At 47.4% G+C, this 19,173-nt stretch overlaps 1 pseudogene across 1 annotated transcript; it reads right to left on the reverse strand.

The window, feature by feature from the left end:
• Positions 1 to 12,367: 12,367 nt before the first annotated feature.
• Positions 12,368 to 16,091, reverse strand: LOC309853301 (leukocyte immunoglobulin-like receptor subfamily B member 3; annotated as a pseudogene). Its single transcript has 6 exons — positions 16,058 to 16,091; positions 15,402 to 15,685; positions 14,956 to 15,258; positions 14,351 to 14,583; positions 13,779 to 14,080; positions 12,368 to 12,504 (listed from the first exon to the last, which is right to left on the reverse strand). The product of its transcript is annotated as a leukocyte immunoglobulin-like receptor subfamily B member 3 (transcript).
• Between the last annotated feature and the right edge of the window lie 3,082 nt (positions 16,092 to 19,173).

Raw genomic sequence — 19,173 nt, forward strand, 5'->3', positions numbered from 1 at the left:
TGGGGTCCTTCTCTGGCTGTGCTGAGCCTCTAGCAGCAGAATCCCGAGGACCACCTGGATCAAGACAGCCATGCCCATGCAGGTCAGATTTTCCAAGTGTAATCTCTGGGGTCCGAGGCTAGGAATGAGGACAGAGAGGTCAGAGAGGACCCAAATCACCCAGGATCCTGCATGTCCACCCAGGGGACCTGCTTCCTCACACAGGATACCCACTCCACACCAGCCCCATCACTGAGAATTTTTCCTACTCACTACTGCTGGGGTCTGACTTGTTTTGGGGTGGGCTCATAGTGCCAGCAGCTTCTGCAGGGAAGATGGAAGCAGATGGAAGGAGCTAGAGACCCCTGTCCAGCCTGTCCTCTGTTCTGTGTCTCTATCCCTCTATCCCTGTCACTATGTGGTTTTGTACAGTTCCTGAACTAGCCCTTCTCTGCACTAGAGTGATTTCCTCTGCTCTCCTCACTGGATTCCTTCAGCCTCCTTGTTTTCTTTGATTTCAGACTCTGCTTCTGAGTCACTCGGGATAGATTCTGGCTGTGCCCCACCAGCTCAGGGTTGCAGAGAAAGATAGCCTCCCAGCCCAGAAATCATCATGTCCTCACATGTCCTCTGCTCAGTCTGGGACACAAGGCCTCCTGAGCTCATGTCCCTGCAGATGACAGTTCCCACTTATTCAGTAGTCGGGGTCCCAGCAGTGCCCATGGATAAGGGGCTGGTGCCAGGGGCTCCTGACTGTCAGGAGGACAGAGGGGCCCATGTCTGGGGTCGGATCCCTCTCCCTCCATGTCAACCAGCTCCCTTCAAGGTCTGCACTTTATTCTGTACCTACAGTATTCCTCCTTGGTTATGTTTATTAATTCATTCTTCATTTACTTACAGATATCCACAGTCCCAGACACACACACACACACAGAGAGAGAGAGAGAGAGAGAGAGATCTGTGTGCACACATCTACAACAGGCATATAAATATGTATCCACGAAAGGTGATGGTCAGTCATTGGGTCATAGGAACACCGTTATTGCCTGCATGCAGTGTGGATGGAGATGGGAAGAAGAACTACATAAGTAAATAAACAAATAATAAATAAATGAACAAAAAAAAAATGTGACTGATTGAAAATGTGCTAAGACCTGGGAGTGCCCAGAGCTTGTGCCCCACCAGGACCCTGTGAATCCAGTCTGACCCAATGCACACAGGAGAAGGAGGACGGTTTCTGAGTCGGGCGGCCCTGTCACCTGAGTTCCCTTTGTCATCATCTGCAGGTGTTGCTCTAGAAGGTGTGAGAAGCAGACACAGGGACACTGGACCAGCATCAACACAAAAAGGAGAGTGGACACCAGTGCACATGGACATGTGGTACATCCTCTTTGGGGATCCCCATGAGCCAGGTTCAGCCCCTCCTAGGTCTCAGATGTGCACCAAGGGGCATGGAGGTGCTCAGGTGAGCACAGGAAACAGCAGAGTGGTGCCCGCAGGTGGGGAGGCTTCTGTCCAGGAGAGTATCCCGAGGGGCTGACACCATGGAGAGAGTCAATTATCATATGGTTTCACTTACTTGTGGAGCATAACAAATATCATGGAGGACAAGGGGTGTTAGAGAGGAGAAGGGAGTTGGGGTAAATTGGAAGAGGAGGTGAATCATGAGAGACTATGGACTCTGAAAAACAATCTGAGGGGTTTGAAGTGGTGGGGGAGTGGGAGGTTGGGGTACCAGGTGGTGAGTATTATAGAGGGCATGGATTGCATGGAGTACTGGGTGTGGTGAAAAAATAATGAATACTGATTTTCTGAAAATAAATACATTGAAAAAAAAAGGATTGGTTGGTACCTCCAATTATATGAACTGAATGCTGTGCTGAATACAAACGGTCATAAGAAACATGCTTGAATCATCCCCATCACAGAGAGAAGGACTTCAACTTCTCACCTTTGAAGATGAAGCCAGGTGCTGATTGCTAACCATGGCTGCATGAATTGTTGGAAACTCCTTTTTATTTCTGATGAGCTTTTGTGTGCATTATGAATTGTTGGAGTGTTTTATCACAAGCTTTGTCTCATCTGTTGAGATTATTTCTTAATTTTAAATTTTTATTATTATGTTCAATTAACCAACTTATAATACATAATTTTTTTGAGAGACTTGAAGTTTATTTTGCATCCTTCATATCCTCTTTTTTTTTAATGTAATTTTTTATTTTTTATAAACATATATTTTTATCCCCAGGGGTACAGGTCTATGAATCACCAGGTTTACACACTTCACAGCACTCACCAAAGCACATACCCTCCCCAATGTCCATAATCCCACCCCCTTCTCCCAAACCCCCTCCCCCCAGCAACCCTCAGTTTGTTTTGTGAGATTAACAGTCACTTATGGTTTGTCTCCCTCCCAATCCCACCTTGTTTCATTTATTCTTCTCCTACCCACTTAAGCCACCATGTTGCATCACCACTTCCTCATATCAGGGAGATCATATGATAGTTGTCTTTCTCTGCTTGACTTATTTCACTAATCATGATACATTCTAGTTCCATCCATGTTGTCACAAATTGCAAGATTTCATTTCTTTTGATGGCTGCATAGTATTCCATTGTGTATATATACCACATCTTCTTGATCCATTCATCTGTTGATGGACATCTAGGTTCTTTCCATAGTTTGGCTATTGTGGACATTGTTGCTATAAACATTCGGGTGCACGTGCCCCTTTGGATCACTACGTTTGTATCTTTAGGGTAAATACCCAATAGTGCAATTGCTGGGTCATAGGGCAGTTCTATTTTCAACATTTTGAGGAACCTCCATGCTGTTTTCCAGAGTGGCTGCACCAGCTTGCATTCCCACCAACAGTGTAGGAGGGTTCCCCTTTCTCCGCATCCACGAGGCATCTGTCATTTCCTGACTTGTTGATTTTAGTCATTCTGACTGGTGTGAGGTGATATCTCATTGTGCTTTTGATTTGTATTTCCCTGATGCCAAGTGATATGGAGCACTATTTCATGTGTCTGTTGGCCATCTGGATGTCTTCTTTGCACAAATGTCTGTTCATGTCCTCTGCCCATTTCTTGATTGGATTATTTGTTCTTTGGGTGTTGAGTTTGCTAAGTTCTTTATAGATTCTGGACACTAGTCCTTTATCTGATATGTCGTTTGCAAATATCTTCTCCCATTCTGTCAGTTGTCTTTTGATTTTGTTAACTGTTTCCTTTGCTGTGCAAAAGCTTTTGATCTTGATGAAATCCCAATAGGTTCATTTTTGCCCTTGCTTCCCTTGCCTTTGGCGTTGCTGCGGCTGAGGTCGAAGAGGTTGCTGCCTGTGTTCTCCTCAAGGATTTTGATGGATTCCTTTCGCACATTGAGGTCCTTCATCCATTTTGAGTCTATTTTTGTGTGTGATGTAAGGAAATGGTCCAATTTCATTTTTCTGCATGTGGCTGTCCAATATTCCCAGCACCATTTATTGAAGAGGCCGTCTTTTTTCCATTGGACATTCTTTCCTGCTTTGTCGAAGATTAGTTGACCATAGAGATGAGGGTCTATTTCTGGGCTCTCTATTCTGTTCCATTAATCTATGTGTCTGTTTTTGTGCCAGTACCATGCTGTCTTGATGATGACAGCTTTGTAATAGAGCTTGAAGTCCGGAATTGTGATGCCACCAACGTTGGCTTTCTTTTTCAATATCCCTTTGGCTATTCGAGGTCTTTTCTGGTTCCATATAAATTTTAGCATTATTTGTTCCATTTCTTTAAAAAAGATGGATGGTACTTTGATAGGAATTGCATGAAATGTGTAGATTGCTTTAGGTAGCATAGACATTTTCACAATATATATTCTTCCAATCCAGGAGCATGGAACATTTTTCCATTTCTTTGTGTCTTCCTCATTTTCTTTCATAAGTACTTTATAGTTTTCTGAGTATAGATTCTGTGCCTCTTTGGTTAGGTTTATTCCCAGGTATCTTACGGCTTGGGGTGCAATTGTAAATGGGATTGACTCCTTAATTTCTCTTTCTTCTGTCTTGCTGTTGGCATAGAGAAATGCAACTGATTTCTGTGCATTGATTTTATATCCTGACACTTTACTGAATTCCTGTATAAGTTCTAGCAGTTTTGGAGTGGAGTCTTTTGGGTTTTCCACATATAGTATCATATCATCTGCGAAGAGTGATAGTTTGACTTCTTCTTTGCCGATTTGGATGCCTTTAATTTCCTTTTGTTGTCTGTTTGCTGAGGCTAGGACTTCTAGTACTATGTTGAATAGCAGTGGTGATAATGGACATCCCTGCCGTGTTCCTGACCTTAGTGGAAAAGCTTTCAGTTTTTTTCCATTGAGAATGATATTTGCGGTGGGTTTTTCACAGATGGCTTTGATGATATTGAGGTATGTGCCCTCTATCCCTACACTTTGAAGAGTTTTGATCAGGAAGGGATGCTGTACTTTGTCAAATACTTTTTCAGCATCTATTGAGAGTATCAAATGGTTCTTGTTCTTTCTTTTATTGATGTGTTGTATCACATTGACTGATTTGCAGATGTTGAACCAACCTTGCAGCCCTGGAATAAACCCCATTGGTCGTGGTGAATAATCCTTTTAATGTACTGTTGAATCCTATTGGCTAGTATTTTGTTGAGTATTTTCACATCTGTGTTCATCAAGGATATTGGTCTATAGCTCACTTTTTTGATGGGATCCTTGTCTGGTGTTGGCATCAAGGTGATGCTGGCCTCATAAAATGAGTTTGGAAGTTTTCCTTCCATTTCTATTTTTTGGAACAGTTTCAGGAGAATAGGAATTAGATCTTCTTTAAATGTTTGGTAGAATTGCTCCGGGAAGCCATCTGGCCCTGGGCTTTTGTTTGTTTGGAGATTTTTAATGACTGTTTCAATCTTCTTACTGGTTATGGGTCTGTTCAGGCTTTCTATTTCTTCCTGGTTCAGTTGTGGTAGTTTATATGTTTCTAGGAATGCATCCAATTCTTCCAGATTGTCAAATTTGTTGGCGTAGAGTTGCTCAGAGTATGTTCTTATAATTGTTTGTATTTCTTTGGTGTCAGTTGTGATCTCTCCTCTTTCATTCATGATTTTATTTATTTGGGTCCTTTCTCTTTTCTTTTTGATAAGTCGGGCCAGGGGTTTACCAATTTTATTAATTCTTTCAAAGAACCAGCTCCTAGTTTCGTTGATTTGTTCTATTGTTTTTTTGGTTTCTATTTCATTGATTTCTGCTCTGATATTTATGATTTCTCTTCTCCTGCTGGGCTTAGGGTTTCTTTCTTGTTCTTTCTCCAGCTCCTTTAGGTGTAGGGTTAGGTTGTGTGCCTGAGACCATTCTTGTTTCTTGAGAAAGGCTTGAACCGCTATATATTTTCCTCTCAGGACTGCCTTTGTTGTGTCCCACAGATTTTGAACCGTTGTATTTTCATTATCATTTGTTTCCATGATTTTTTTCAATTCTTCTTTAATTTCCTGGTTGACCCATTCATTCTTTAGAAGGATGCTGTTTAGTCTCCATGTATTTGGGTTCTTTCCAAACTTACTCTTGTGGTTGAGTTCTAGCTTCAGAGCATTGTGGTCTGAAAATATGCAGGGAATGATCCCAATCTTTTGATACCGGTTGAGTCCTGATTTAGGACCGAGGATGTGATCTATTCTGGAGAATGTTCCATGTGCACTAGAGAAGAATGTGTATTCTGTTGCTTTGGGATGAAATGTTCTCAATATATCTGTGATGTCCATCTGGTCCAGTGTGTCGTTTAAGGCCTTTATTTCCTTGCTGATCTTTTGCTTGGATGATCTGTCCATTTCAGTGAGGGGAGTGTTAAAGTCCCCTGCTATTATTGTATTATTGTTGATGTGTTTCTTTGATTTTGTTATTAATTGGTTTATATAGTTGGCTGCTCCCACGTTGGGGGCATAGATATTTAAAATTGTTAGATCTTCTTGTTGGACAGACCCTTTGAGTATGATATAGTGTCCTTCCTCATCTCTTATTATAGTCTTTGGCTTAAAATCTAATTGATCTGATACAAGGATTGCCACTCCTGCTTTCTTCTGATGTCCATTAGCATGGTAAATTCTTTTCCACCCCCTCACTTTAAATCTGGAGGTGTCTTCGGGCTTAAAATGAGTTTCTTGGAGGCAACATATAGATGGGTTTTGTTTTTTTATCCATTCTGATAGCCTGTGTCTTTTGACAGGGGCATTTAGCCCATTCACATTCAGGGTAACTATTGAGAGATATGAATTTAGTGCCATTGTATTGCCTGTAAGGTGACTGTTACTGTATATGGTCTCTGTTCCTTTCTGATCTACCACTTGTAGGCTCTCTCTTTGCTTAGAGGACCCCTTTCAATATTTCCTGTAGAGCTGGTTTGGTGTTTGCAAATTCTTTCCGTTGTTGTTTGTCCTGGAAGCTTTTAATCTCTCCTTCTATTTTCAATGATAGCCTGGCTGGATATAGTATTCTTGGCTGCATGTTTTTCTCATTTAGTGCTCTGAAAATATCATGCCAGCTCTTTCTGGCCTGCCAGGTCTCTGTGGATAAGTCAGCTGCCAATCTAATATTTTTACCATTTTATGTTACAGACTTCTTTTCCCGGGCTGCTTTCAGGATTTTCTCTTTGTCACTGAGACTTGTAAATTTTACTATTAGGTGACAGGGTGTGGGCCTATTCTTATTGATTTTGAGGGGCGTTCTCTGAACCTCCTGAATTTTTATGTTCGTTCCCTTTGCCATATTGGGGAAATTCTCCTCAATAATTCTCTCCAGTATACCTTCTGCTCCCCTCTCTCTTTCTTCTTCTTCTGGAATCCCAATTATTCTAATGTTGTTTCGTCTTATGGTGTCACTTATCTCTCGAATTCTCCCCTCGTGGTCCAGTAGCTGTTTGTCCCTCCTTTGCTCAGCTTCTTTATTCTCTGTCATTTGGTCTTCTATATCACTAATTCTTTCTTCTGCCTCATTTATCCTAGCAGTGAGGGCCTCCATTTTTGATTGCACCTCATTAATAGCTTTTTTGATTTCAACTTGGTTAGATTTTAGTTCTTTTATTTCTCCAGAAAGGGCTTTTATATCTCTCAAGAGGGTTTCTCTAATATCTTCCATGCCTTTTTTGAGCCCGGCTAGAACTTTGACAATTGTCATTCTGAACTCTAGATCTGACATATTACCAATGTCTGTATTGATTAGGTCCCTAGACTTCGGTACTGCCTCTTGTTCTTTTTTTTGTGTTGAATTTTTCTGTCTTGTCATTTTGTCCAGATAAGAGTATATGAAGGGGCAAGTAAAATAGTAAAATGGTGGCAACAACCCCAGGAAAATATGCTTTAACCAAATTAGAAGAGATCCAAAATCGTGAGGGGGGAGAAAGGGGATAAAAAGAGGTTCAAAAAGGAAGAAAGAAAAAAAAGAAAAAAGAAAAAAAAAGAATTTTAAAAAAAGAAAACACCTAAAAAAAAATATAAAAAAGAAAAAATATATATATATTAGATAAACTAGTAAAAAATCGTTAAAAAAGAAAAAGGTAACAGTTAAAAAAAAATTACCCGAAGGCGAGAATAAAAAAAAAACAAAAAATGAAAAAGAACAAAATTAAATTAACTGCAAGACTAAAAAAAAATCACAGTGAAAAAGCCATGAGTTCCGTGCTTGGTTTTCTCCTCCTCTGGAATTCTGCTGCTCTCCTTGGTATTGAAACCGCACTCCTTGGTAGGTGAACTTGGTCTTGGCTGGATTTCTTGTTGATCTTCTGGGGGAGGGGCCTGTTGTAGTGATTCTCAAGTGTCTTTGCCCCAGGTGGAATTACACCGCCCTTACCCAGGGCGGGGTGAGTAATCCGCTCTGGTTTGTTTTCAGGAGCTTTTGTTCCCTGAGCACTTTCTGTAGAGTTCTGGAGGACAGGAATACAAATGGCGGCCTCCTGGTCTCCCGCCTGGAGGAGCCGAGAGCCCAGGGCCCCACTCCTCAGTGCACCCTCAGAGAACAGCGCCCAGTTACTCCCGTCTGCCTGACCTCCGGCCGCGCTCTGAGCTCACCGAGCCTGCGACCGGTTCAAGGTCACCCCGAGCTGCGAGCTTACTGTTGGCTCTGTCTCTGTAGCCGGCTTTCTCGTTCCAATACCAGCAAGCTCTGCGACACTCCAATACATCTGATCCTTCTGTGACCCTGCGGGACCTGAGGCCACGCTGACCCCGTGTGGGTTTTGCCCCGGGTAGTCTCTGGAGCAATGTCCCTCAGCGGAACAGACTTTTAAAATTCCTGATTTTGTGCTTGGTTGCTCCGCTGCTTGCCGGGAGCTGGCCCCTCCCCCCGGGGTCTATCTTCCCGTCGCTTTGGATTCACTTCTCCACCGGTCCTACCTTTCAGAAAGTGGTTTTTTTTCTGTTTCCAGAATTGCTGTTCTTCTTCTCTTCGATCTGCCGATGGATTTTCAGGTGTTTGCAATCTTTAGATAAGCTATCTAGCTGATCTCCGGTTAGCTGAAGTAGTCTCAGCCTGCTACTTCTCCGCCATCTTGACTCCTCCCCCCCTATAATACATAATTTTTGAATTTTGATTTATAGTTAACATGTGATATTAGTTTCAAGTGTCCATCATAGTGAATTAGCATTTATATACATTAGGCAGTGCTCACTCTAAGAAATCCAATTAAAATGTGTCACACAAAAAATAATTACAATGTTACTGATTATATTCCCTAAAGTGTAATTTTCACCCCTGGCACTCATTTATTATGTAACTGGAAGTTGGTACGTCTAATCCCCTTCACCTTTCCACCCATCTTCCCAAACCCCTGCCTCTGGTTTGTGAGATGATCATTTTCACTTATTCTGTTAATGTGTCAGATTATATTGATTGAGTTAAGCTACTGTCTTTCTCCCCTTCCCCCAAAATCCAGTGTGTTCATGATGTAGAGTCCTATTTCTGGATCTTATTTGTGAACATATTGTTTAGAGCTGTACATCTACGTTTTTTTTTTAAGATTTTATTTATTTATTTGACAGAGAGAGATCACAAGCAGGCAGAAAGGCAGGCAGAGAGAGATGAAGGGAAGCAGGCCCCCTGCTGAGCAGAGAGCCCCATGCGGGACTTGATCCCAGGACCCCGAGATCATGACCTGAGCCGAAGGCAGTGGCTTAACCCACTGAGCCACCCAGGCGCCCCTACATCTACGTTTATGTGAGAGAAATTTCTACACCTTTTTCATTCTGCAATTACCTTGCCAGTTTTTTGGTGTTCACAGTTCCCTGGCCTGATCCAATATTGTTTCCTCCCTTTTTATTTTCAGGAAAGGCTTGTATAATTTTGGTGTGTGTATATGCTTGTGTGTATGCATGTGTGTAAGCATGTGTGTGTTTCCTCAAGGGGTAAGTGTTTGGAGCAATTGCCAATGAAGCTTCCTCAACAGACACAAATATAACAAAATGATTATCCCCAAGCGGTTAGCTCACACTTCCATGACGTACCACAGCTGCCTTTCTTGTATGTGATGAGAACATTTAGATCTACTCTCTTTGCAACATTCAAGAATAGGGTACAATGTTATGAGCTACGGTCATCAGCTGTATATGAGATCCCCAGAACTTGTGGTCTTACAACTGTGGAGACCTTGTTCTGCCTATAGTCCTGACCAGCACCTCCCCATTTCTACAGTCCAACCCTGCCAGCCACCACTCTGCTCTCCATTTCTCTCAGTTTCCACATACTTCAGATGGGGGACGCTTTGATCACAGTCAATGCATTCAATGTATTCATAAGGTGATACATAATTTCTACTTCTCCATCAATTTAGTAGCTTCTATTTTGAGAATTTTATCCATTTCATCTACATGTCTCAAATATCAGCATAAAGGAGTTAATAATGTTGCATTCTAAATTTAAAGTCTGTAGGATGGGATGCCATCCTAATAATGATGTGTACCTCCTCTCTCTCTCTCTTTCCTTGGTTTTGTGGCTAAGATTTATAAATGTGACCATTGCTTACAAAAAGGAACACTTTCCACTTCATTGGTTTTTCTCTATTTTTAAATTTTGTCCTCATTACTAGCTATGTCTTGTCTTTATTATTTTCTGCCTTCTACCTTTGTTTGGAATAACTTGCTATTCTTTTCCCAAATTCTCGATAGAATAGGTTCTGTCAATTATTTGAGTCTTTTTCTGTTCTAATAAATTGGTTCTTGGTTCTTACTTTCCCATTTCATAGATTTGATGTGTAACATTTACACTGTCCTTCACTGTAAACATTCTCTCATTTCCATTTGGATTTTCTCATTTCATTCATGGGTAATTGGGAAGTCTGTTGCTTTGATTTCCAAAGTGTAGGGGTATTACTATCTTTGATGGCAGAATCAGTGACTCCCAGAGGGGCCCAGGAGTTCGTACTGGTCCATGTGAAGAGTCCAGGCTGGCTGGGATCGTCATTAGGTGACACCAACTGTGGGCAACTCCTGTGCCTTCCAAGGTCCCTGTGGTCACCCTCCATGAAGTGTGGGATCAGGACCCCTCCTGGGCTTGTGCATGGCCAGAGCATCATACACACTGGGCTCTGCTGGGGGCTCCCCTAATTGGGGAGGGAGGGGATGCCCTTGTCTCCTGTCTGAGAGTCAAGGCATGAAGCTGGGTGTAGGCTACATCCTGGGGGGTGTCATATGCAGCAACCTACAGTGGGGAAGAGAGGGGAGGTTTGTGATTGAGGAGGGGGACCCTGAACTCTTGGAGAAGGGACCGACCTAACAGTCCGTCTGCCCATTTTCCTCTGCTTGTCTGTCCTCTGAGTCCAGTAATCCCTCTGACACAGGGAAAGGAGAAGTGGCCAGTCCCCACCTGAATCTTGATCTTGACAGGCTCACCTGGGCGTACGTTGGTCTCTGGGGGTCTTCATCTTGTATGTTCTGCTGTGGACAGACTGTGAGAGGGAGGTTTGTCTCCTTGATTCCCCTCGACCACCTCAGACAATTTTCCCCATGGTTGCCAGAGTGATGCTTCAAACTTTGTTGCCCATTAGGTCACGTTCCTGGTGAACTCTCCAGGGGCTTCCAGAGCCTTGGGGCGTGTGATTCAACTCTGGCTCTGATTCTATTCCGGACAGAGTTTCTTGCTCATTTGGTTGTAGCTGCATGGGCCATGACCCTGATAAAGCATGTTGCTGCCTCAGGACCTTTGCACCTGCTACTCTGTACCCTGCTTTATTTTCCTTGGCCACACGTTGCTCTCAAGGATGCTGCCCACTTCCTTGTATATTGTCCACCACCCACAAAGTGAACTCATGGAGGGTGGTCAGATTTGCTCACAGCTATGCCAGCAGCACTAGGTGGGGCCTGGCAAATGCGGGACTCCCTCTGTCTTTTGCTGGCTGAATGAATGAAGGGACTTAGTGACCAGTGGGAAAATAATTTCTTCATGCACCCTCTTGAGACATGGGCATGTACCCCAACAACAGAAGTCAGGCAGTGGTTGGGGAGACAGATAAGAGGAGCACAGAGGAGGACCCACGATCAGTGGGCTGATCCTGGGTGCCCAAGGAGTGTGAAGGCCTTTGAAGGACACTATTAAGATTGGGTGGTGTGAGGACACAGAAGTGTCCACTGGATTCTGTTTGGTACCACAAGGGCCCTGGGGTCTACTCGAGGGCTGGGGGTCTCACCTGATGGTCCAGCTCTACCCCCTCCTCAGGCTGAGTGTCTTGCATGGCAGCATCTGCTGGGACAGAACGGGGTGTGTCTCTTGGCAAGTTCCCTGAGCCCTCCTCTCAGGGCTACAGACTCTGCCCTCCTCCCAGTTAGGACATCTGCCATCCCGGGGCTTCAGCAGTGGGCTGAGGGGTATGTGGGAATTCAGTCCTCAACCCCTCCCCAAGACCCTCCCAGCCCACCCCCAAGGCATCCCCCTTCATCTCACACAGGCTCTCCTCCTGGATGGCAGCAGCTGGGCTGGATCTGGGGAGGAGACAGTGTGTTAGGAGGCATAGCAGGGGCAGGTGGGTGGGAGTCTGGGGGACTGCGGGCAGGAGTTACCTGTCGTGCAGGCCTCTGTCCTTGGGCTCTGGGTCTGCAGCCCCTGCAGGACGTTGGGAATCCGTGTTCCTCTCGGCTGGGAGGGTACGACCCCCCCCCTTTTGATTCCAGGGAAAGGTGCCCTTGACACTACTGTCTGGGTGATTCTCCATATCTCCAGATCAAAAGAGGGGAAAACCTTCAATTGGCACGTGACGACCGACCTCGGGGTTTCTTTTTAGGTTATCTGGGTTGAGATTCTGCACAAGTGTCCTCCCATGCTGGCCTTTCCCACCACTCTGGTTTCCCTCTGGCCGCTGCCCTGAGCCCATCCTTGTTCGGCCAATGGGAGAGCCACCACCCCTGGAGCCCGTCATGCCCTTCCCTTCTCACGCAACTTCCTGCCTTTGCTCTGATGCCAGTGTCGAACACGGAGGCAGATGAGGAGGCCGAGCAGCAGGATGAAGGCCATTGGGGCCACAATGAGGATGTACAGGTACCAGTGGGGACCTTGGGCAGGAGCTACACCATGAATGAGCCAGTGATGCCATTTAACTGAGCGCCTACTGTGTGCCAGGAACATGCTGGGCTCTGTGCACTCAGTTCTGACCCCAGCAACGATCACCCAGCAGAAAACTGCTGCCCCTCTGCCCACCCCACAGACAGAAAATTGAGACAAAGAGAGGTCATTCATGTGTCTCAGGTCGCCCAGCATGGAGGCGGCAGGGCTGGAACTGGAGCCCAACTGTGGGTTTCCTGGGGCACAGCCTGTCTCTGCATCTTCTTCTGGAGCTGATGGTCCTTTCAGGGACCTTATTTACTGAATTATTATTGATTCAGTAATTATTAACTGAATGCCCCCGGCCTTATCCTCCCTTCTTATTACCTGAATGCCCCTGGTCATTGTCCTCCCTCCCCTCCCCCTACAATGTCACTGTCATTGTTGCAAAAGGACCCATAGATCACTACCTGGGGGTCTTCACCGTGAGCCCTCCTCTCCCAGGATCAGAGTCATGGTCTGATGGGAAATCTACTCTGTCCACGACTCTCTCCTTTACACTTGGGGAAACTGAGGTCCACACAGGGGAGGGGCATGTGCCAGCCAGCACCTCCGGAGGCCCTTGACCTGAAGGGGCAGCTCAGCCTCCACTCCCCATGGACCCACCCACTAAGGCTGACAGAGACCATCATTCATCCTCAGAGCCTCTTGAGGTCAGCAAGGGTGAGGTGCAAGGCCTGCAGGACTCCCCACTGTACTTGACTTCTCTTCCCCTACTGGGCCCCTCCACCTCCCTCTGCCATGACCACCCCAGGCCCCTCCAACAGCCTCAGAGCCCCTGGAGTCCCGAGGTCTCCCTGGCATCTCTGGAAGCCTAGAAGAAAAGCCACTGGACAGCAGCCCCTGTGACTCATAGTCAGCTGAGCCTGGCCCTGTGGTTATGGGGCCGGGACCCATAGAGGGTCCTGAGGAAAAGACAGGAGTGTGGGGCTGGGCGGGGGAGAGGCTGGAGCTTCCCCTGACACCTTATCGCTGCACACACTCTTCCTCCTCATGTGCCCTGTGGACCCAAAGGCCCTCCTCCACCAGGACAATTCTGGTGCTGTGGGCGAGGGTTAGGCAAGGGTGGGAAGACCCTGTTTCCCTCCTGCACTGTGAAGGGGTAGACCCCTCTGCTGACATTCCCTTGGGGCCCCTCACTTCCATCCTAGACCAGAGCCCTCATGGACACAGGGTCCTGAAGACAATGTTGGGACACAGAGGGGACAGAGTCAGCGACTCTCACCTGAGACCAGGAGCTCCAGGGGGTCACTAGGCTGTGACAACAGGTAGGGGGAGGTGCTGGCAGAGCTGTAGCACCTGTAGGTCCCCCGTGGTCTGAGGTCACAGGACTCATGGGGAATTCAGCCCGGTGCTGCCCAGCTCGGTACTGTGATCTAAGGCACAGCGGAGGATCGACTCCCCCCTCCTTGGACAGAAGGAAAGTGTCCACAGAGCTCCATGACTGACACAGCAGGTTCACATTCCCTCCTAGGGCCACCATGCATCGCGGCTGCACTGAGAGGGAGGGTCTGTAGGGCAGCTGTCCTAGGGAGAGAAAGGGCGGGTGAGGGGCTGTCCAGCTCTGGTTCTGAACTGAGTCTGTGTCCTCCGAGTCTGTCCCTTCCCATCCCCTGTCCCTCTCTGTCTCTCCCTCCCCCCGGAAGCCCCGACCTCTCATCCCAGCCACCACCACCTGGGGCTCCCCTGCAGGACCTGTAGAGCATCTGGGTCCTGACTAATGCCGTAAACCCTCACATGAGCAGGATGTCCAGGGGTCACTGGGGGTTCACGACTCGGAGGACAGGGTGTGTCCACCGAAGCACGTGTACCAGCCCCCATGGAACGGTCTCACAGGGTCCAGGGGGAAGTCTTCCCCAGACAACCCAGCCTGGGACTCCTTGGAAAGCCCCTGGAGAGGGTCAGGTGCCCCCTCTTTGGACAGTGCGAACCTGTCGTAGCTAAGATCAGAGTGACACTGGAGGGTCAGGCTCTGTCCAGAGGCCATTACAGAGCCATGCTGGGTCAGGAGGGAGGGCTCCTTGACACACCTGAGAGAGACCAGCAGAGGATGGCAGGGGCTGCTTTTCCCCACACTTCCCTTCACCCGTCCTGACACCCGGGTCTCACTGTACATCACCCTCCGTGACTCTGACCTGTGAGTCCCTGTGGTCCCCTCTCCCACCCTGTCCTGGGGCATGGGTCCTTTCACAAAATGACGGTGACATTGTAGGGGGAGGGGAAAGAGGACAATGGCCAGGGGAATTCAGGTAATAAGGGCAATCTGGAAGGACCATCAGCTCCAGAAGAAGATGCAGAGACAGACTGTGCCCCAGATGAGGGCTCTGGGCCGTGAGAGAAGAGTCCCTGTTAACTGTCAGATGCCTCAAAACACAGATGGGGCAACAGTCAGGCTTTCTCACCTGAGACCAGCAGCTCCAGGGGGTCACTGGGGTCCGACCACACCTGGGGGGTGTTGCTAAAATAGCCATAGCATCTGACCGTCCACCTGAGGCTAGGGGTCACAGGTCCAACAGGGAACAGGGCCTGGGTACCCCCATGGGGGGCTGGTTAGGAGTACAGGATCCAGGAGGGATGGCACTCTCCTTCCTTCATCAGGACAAATCTGTGGAATCACATCCGTGAGGCACACTGGAGGGTCACGTTCCCTCCTGAGGTCACAACAGGGCTGGGCAGGGCTGAGAGGCTGGGTTGGCCCTGGGATCCTAGGAGAGGAGGATGGGGTGGTGTTAAATCAGGCTCAGAACCCCAAGGTATCCGCAGGCTGGTCTGTAAGAGGGAGACACCTGAGAGCCCACCCCCTTCCTGAGGGCAGAGTCTGGGGCTGGGACCCTGAGTGGGCTCACACCTGTCACCACCAGCTCCAGGGGGTCACTGTATTCTGATCAGTCATTGGGGCGTTCATAGTCACACTGGTATCTTCCTGCATATACATCTGTCATGTATGTGATGGAGAAGCTGGCCTTGTACCCGGACTCCAGTGGCTTCCGTGGCTCCCAATTCCATGAGTCCCCCTCTTTATGCAGGTGGTACTCCTGGGCCTCCAAGCTCCCCTGTCGCCAGATGGTCACAGGTGTCCCCCAGGGCATCACAGAGCTGGGCTAGCCCAGATGGTGGGTTTGGGGAGGGTCCCTGGAAGGAAACAGAGGCTGGGACACAGACCTTCCCCATCCCCAGGTACCAGCTCAATGCCAAACCCCAAGAAGTGCCCCTGGGTCTGCCCAGAACTGCTGTTCTACATGCCCAGCAGCCTGCTGGGTGACCCCTGTCCCTAGTGAGGAGGTGGGACAGGGACCTTTGGGGACAGACTCACCTGCCTGTGCTTGCATCCTAGGGTCTTCACTCAGCCTTGGAAGACAGGCCATGTGAGAGGTTTGCCCGAATCCTAGCAGAACCCTTTCTCCCCATGAGCCTCCTGAGCCTGGGGTCTCTGACAGACCAGGGCTTGACTCTGGGGTGGCTAGCTCCCAAACTAAGGCCTCCCTTTCCCTCCTCAGATCTCACCGAGACAGAGCAAGGCCATGATGGTGGGGGTCATGGTGTCTCATCTCTCTCACTCTGGCTGTACAGAGGGTGAGACGACTGTGCCAGAGGGTGAGACCACGGTGCCCACAGGACATGCAGACATACAAGGTGTGGTTCTCAAAGGTAGGTGTCCTGTCATGGGGTTGTCATGTACACAGGATATGACAATAGGAAGGTGAACAACCCCTGCCCAGGGTCCTAGCCAGGCTCCGGTGTCCATGACGGTGCAGCAGGGGCACACTGGGGCTCCCTGTGATGCCCAATCAAGTGAGGAGACCAGGGAAGGTCCTTCCTTCCCAGAGCCTCCCCCATGGGTCTCCTTCATCCCCACAACCCTGGTCCTCACCATGGACGGATCCCCAGAACCAGAGCTGCTGCAGAGGACATGGGTTCCTGCCATGCTGGGGAGCTCATGTCAGCTCAGACGCTCGTGTGGTATCTCTGAATGGCTCAAGTTGAGATATCAGTGGCAATGAGCCAGAGGAGATATAGACGCAAAAAGGGAAGGGAACACAGACTGTCTCTTGGCCCTGGAGTGTGGGCTGTCTTTCTGTCACAGCCTCCAAGGACTTCTGTGTTTTCCTGTGACATGGTCCACACCCCATTCATGCGGAAATGCCTCTTTGAGTCCCTCCTGGCTCTTTCTTGCCCCCTTGTTCCAGGGGCAGAGACATCCTCCTCACCCTGGGGTCTTGCCTGTAAGCTATAGGAAACAATACTTGGGTGAGTGCTCTGATATGAGAGACAAAGCTGATTCTCATGTCATTACTACTCCTGTGTCCACAGCCCAAGTGACTGTGAGCACAGTGGCCTGGTCTGTAGCATGCTATCCTCACTCTACTCCTCAGAGTGGTTGTGAGGTCAGTGGGACCTAGATTGTGCATGGGATGAATTTTGTTACATTCCTGACCTGATTAAGAGGGGTGTGGTTAAGACCAAAGAGGTCCATGTGTTAGACCCCACAGTCAGGTTAGACCATTGATCATCGTGAGAAATCCCAGGGAAGACTGAGAGAAAACAGTGGGAATTAAGAAAAACAGGAGAGAGAAAGCTGTGATCAGGAGTTCTCCACAGGCTGATGACCTAGTAGAGCCCCATAATGCCTAAGAGACTTCATTTCATACTTCAATAACAAGAATGTTTATTAGGGAAATTGAGGTTGGAGGACCACAAGTGCCAGGTGACCGCCTTGCTTCCAAACAAGAGACTTTTCTAAAGCATATTTACAGAGGAGCTCAAGGTCTGTGTCAGCATGACTGTGAGAGCTAATGTGATCCCAATAAAGTAGTGAATGAACTGCAGGGATTGAGAGAGCTAGCCGTTGGCAATGCTCCTGAGACTGCAAGGACCCTGTCAGCTTGCAGTTGGTTCTCCACATCCTTGAGAGACCCCGTGTATTCTTAACACTGAGAAATGCTATTTACAATGTTTCTGAAATTAGTAGAAACAGGTATTTGCAGAAAATGAGAAAGAAAATTTTCTGAAATTGACACGGACCACAACAGAAAAAGAAGTGAAAGCTGAGTGACTGCCAGTGTCTAGGGTCAAGTTGGGGGGTCATCAAATTTGATCTCTGCCTCTGTGTGACCAGAACAGGCATCCACATTATCACAGGCAGGAAGGGCATCCAGTGTCTCACTGACTGTGCAAGCAGTGTGACCCTTCTTCCTTGTGTGGGGTGGGTCCTGGCATGTCTATGCCCAATAATTCAGTCCAGACAATAGCAGTGAGCCATATCCCCTGTGTGTGTGTGTGTGTGTGTGTGTGTGTGTGTGTGTGTGTGCGTGCGCATGTGGGTGGAAACTCGCACAGGCAACTGTCCACGTGTGAGCGTGTGGGTTCCATGGCAGTCATCCCTGCCAGACACATCCCTGCTCAGATGCTAAGTTGGGACAAGTGGATGCCAGAGGTCAGTGGGGCTGTCACCACCCACCCCTTACAGTCCTGAGCTTCAGGTCAGCCCTGGAAGCAGTTGTCTCTGGAACTCAGGGGTGTAGAAGGTGAGTGTTCAACAGGAATGGACATCAGAGAGGGACCCCAATGTGATAAGGAGGGCTCAGGAACATTGGGTGCAGACTCATCAATCATAGTCCAGGATATGAAATGGCAGGAATATAGGAAATTCGTTTTATGTTAAAAATGTGAACTACACCATACACAAAGATAAACTCGAAATGGATAAAAGAACTCAACATGAGACAGGAAGCCATCAGAACCCTAGGGGAGAATATAGGCAAGGACCTCTTCGATATCAGCCACAGCAACTTCTTTCAAGATATGTCTCCAAAGGCAGAGGAAACAAAAGCGAAAACAAACTTTTGTGTCTTCGTCAAGATCAAAAGCTTCTGCACAGCAAAGGAAACAGTCAAGAAAACAAAGAGGCAACCCACGGAATGGGAGAAGATATTTGTAAATGAGAATACAGAAAAAGGTTGATATCCAGGATCTATAATGAACTCTTCAAACTCAACACACACAAAAAAGACAAGCATATCAAAAAATGGGCTGAAGATATGGGCAGACACTCTCCAATCAAGACATACAAATGGCTATTAGACGCATGAAAAAATGTTCATCACCACTAGCCATCAGGGAGATTCAAATTAAAACCACATTGATATACCACCTTACAGCGGTTGGAATGGCCAAAATTAGCAAGACAGGAAACAACATGTGTTGGAGGGGATTGGAGAAAGGGGAAACTTCTTCCACTGTTGGTGGGAATGCAAGTTGGTGCAGCCACTTTGGAGAACAGTGTGGAGATTCCTCAAGAAATTAAAAAGAGAGCTTCCCTATGACCCTGCAATTGCACTACTGGGTATTGACCCCAAAGATACAGATGGAGTGAAAAGAAGGGCCAACTGTACCACAGAGTTCATAGCGGCAAAGGCGACGGTTGCCAAAACTGGAAAGAACCAAGATGCCCTTCAACGGACAAATGGATAAGGAAGATGTGGTCCATATATACTATGGAGTATTATGCCTCCATCAGCAAGGATGAATACCCAACATTTGTAGCAACATGGACGGGACTGGAAGAGATTATGCTAAGTGAAATAAGTCAAGCAGAGAGAGCCAATTATCATATGGTTTCA

The sequence above is a fragment of the Mustela nivalis genome (genome assembly GCF_964662115.1).
Source record: "Mustela nivalis genome assembly, chromosome: 18".
NCBI classification, from domain to species: domain Eukaryota; kingdom Metazoa; phylum Chordata; class Mammalia; order Carnivora; family Mustelidae; genus Mustela; species Mustela nivalis.